This window comes from Phyllobates terribilis, unplaced genomic scaffold (genome assembly GCF_046119375.1).
Source record: "Phyllobates terribilis strain yellow unplaced genomic scaffold, ASM4611937v1 Scaffold_66__1_contigs__length_7565176, whole genome shotgun sequence".
NCBI classification, from domain to species: domain Eukaryota; kingdom Metazoa; phylum Chordata; class Amphibia; order Anura; family Dendrobatidae; genus Phyllobates; species Phyllobates terribilis.
Genome location: NW_027362826.1, coordinates 7,505,821 through 7,508,662, shown reverse-complemented (window position 1 = coordinate 7,508,662; position 2,842 = coordinate 7,505,821).

Sequence of the window (2,842 nt, the reverse complement as noted above, 5' to 3'; positions counted from 1 at the left end):
CTCTGTAGATGCAACCCTGGGCCTATGGTAAGTATCTATCCCTGTACAGGGGTGTAATGGTAAAAACCAGGGTTCCCTTGGGATCTGCAGAATGGAGTAGCTTGCGCCAAGTCTGTCCGAGGAAGTCTGTTTGAGCCAACAGCCTTAAACAGATCCCAGTATTTAGGAAAAAAAAGCTTTAGTTAGAGTTGAATCAACCACTATAGCCTCAAGCTCGCTCCTCCGGCCAGCAGCTACTCTGTAGATGCAGCCCTGGGCCTATGGTAAGTATCTATCCCTGTACAGGGGTGTAATGGTAAAGGCCAGGGTTCCCTTGGGATCTGCAGAATGGAGTAGCTTGCGCCAAGTCTGTCCGAGAAAGCCATTTTGAGCTGATGGATTTAAACAAATTTCAACATTTAGGAAAAAAGCATTAATCTATTTCAGTTAGAGTTAATTCAATTACTCTAGCATAAAGATCCTAATTCACTTTGTCTAAAGGAAGTTAGTTGGCAAATTTTTATTGTGTGAGCAATGAGGTTATGAAACTCTCTACCACATGAAATTGAAATACTTAATTTTCTAAAAAAAATTCAAGGAGGGCATGTGTGTGCCTTTCTTAAATAATATAAAATTGCAGGTTATCCGTATTAGATTTTGTTATGGGACGTTGATCCAGGGAACTAGTCTGATTGCCATATGTGGAGTCGGGAAGGAATTTTTCCCCTAATATGGGGCAATTAGCATCTGCCTCATGGGGTTTTTGCCTTCCTCTGGATCAACACATTAGCTTTTAGGTTGAACTTGACAGACTTGTGTCTTTCAACCTTAAAACTATGAAACAGTCCCTGTATAGAGGTTCAAGGGTGAAGCCCAGGGTTCATTTGGAAACATCAGAAATGGTGTGTTTTGCGCCAAGTCTGTCCAAGGAAGCCTGTTTGAGCCAATGGCCTCAGAAATATCCTAACATTTAAGAAAGTAGCAATAGTTAGGGTTGGCTGAACCATTCTAGCCTTAAGTTTGCCCCTCCAGTCAGCATCTACTATGTAGATGCAATCAAGGCCCTGTAATAAGTCTTTATCACTGTACAGGGCTGTAAGAGTGAAGGCCAGAGTTCCTTTTGAACCTGTAGGATAGACTGGCTTTTGCCAAGTCTTTCCAAAGAAGCTTTTTTGAGCCATAGGCCTCAGACAGGTCCTAACAAGAAAGTGTCATTAGATAGGTTTTTCTTTAGTTAGGATTGATTCAACTACTCAAGCCTCAAGCGCACTCCTCCGGCCAGCAGCTACTCTGTAGATGCAACCCTGGGCCTATGGTAAGTATCTATCCCTGTACAGGTGTGTAATGGTAAAAACCAGGGTTCCCTTGGGATCTGCAGAATGGAGTAGCTTGCGCCAAGTCTGTCCGAGGAAGTCTGTTTGAGCCAACAGCCTTAAACAGATCCCAGTATTTAGGAAAAAAAAGCTTTAGTTAGAGTTGAATCAACCACTATAGCCTCAAGCTCGCTCCTCCGGCCAGCAGCTACTCTGTAGATGCAGCCCTGGGCCTATGGTAAGTATCTATCCCTGTACAGGGGTGTAATGGTAAAGGCCAGGGTTCCCTTGGGATCTGCAGAATGGAGTAGCTTGCGCCAAGTCTGTCCGAGAAAGCCTTTTTGAGCTGATGGATTTAAACAAATTTCAACATTTAGGAAAAAAGCATTAATCTATTTCAGTTAGAGTTAATTCAATTACTCTAGCATAAAGATCCTAATTCACTTTGTCTAAAGGAAGTTAGTTGGCAAATTTTTATTGTGTGAGCAATGAGGTTATGAAACTCTCTACCACATGAAATTGAAATACTTAATTTTCTAAAAAAAATTCAAGGAGGGCATGTGTGTGCCTTTCTTGAATAATATAAAATTGCAGGTTATCCGTACTAGATTTTGTTATGGGACGTTGATCCAGAGAACTAGTCTGATTGCCATATGTGGAGTCGGGAAGGAATTTTTCCCCTAATATGGGGCAATTAGCATCTGCCTCATGCGGTTTTTGCCTTCCTCTGGATCAACACATTAGCTTTTAGGTTGAACTTGATGGACTTGTGTCTTTCAACCTTAAAACTATGAAACGGTCCCTGTATAGAGGTTCAAGGGTGAAGCCCAGGGTTCATTTGGAAACATCAGAAATGGTGTGTTTTGCGCCAAGTCTGTCCAAGGAAGCCTGTTTGAGCCAACGGCCTCAGAAATATCCTAACATTTAAGAAAGTAGCAATAGTTAGGGTTGGCTGAACCATTCTAACCTTAAGTTTGCCCCTCCAGTCAGCATCTACTATGTAGATGCAATCAAGGCCCTGTAATAAGTCTTTATCACTGTACAGGGCTGTAAGAGTGAAGGTCAGAGTTCCTTTGGAACCTGTAGGATAGACTGGCTTTTGCCAAGTTTTTCCAAAGAAGCTTTTTTGAGCCATAGGCCTCAGACAGGTCCTAACAAGAAAGTGTCATTAGATAGGTTTTTCTTTAGTTAGGATTGACTCAACTACTCAAGCCTCAAGCGCACTCCTTCGGCCAGCAGCTACTCTGTAGATGCAACCCTGGGCCTATGGTAAGTATCTATCCCTGTACAGGGGTGTAATGGTAAAAACCAGGGTTCCCTTGGGATCTGCAGAATGGAGTAGCTTGCGCCAAGTCTGTCCGAGGAAGTCTGTTTGAGCCAACAGCCTTAAACAGATCCCAGTATTTAGGAAAAAAAAGCTTTAGTTAGAGTTGAATCAACCACTATAGCCTCAAGCTCGCTCCTCCGGCCAGCAGCTACTCTGTAGATGCAACTCTGGGCCTATGGTAAGTATCTATCCCTGTACAGGGGTGTAATGGTAAAGGCCAGGG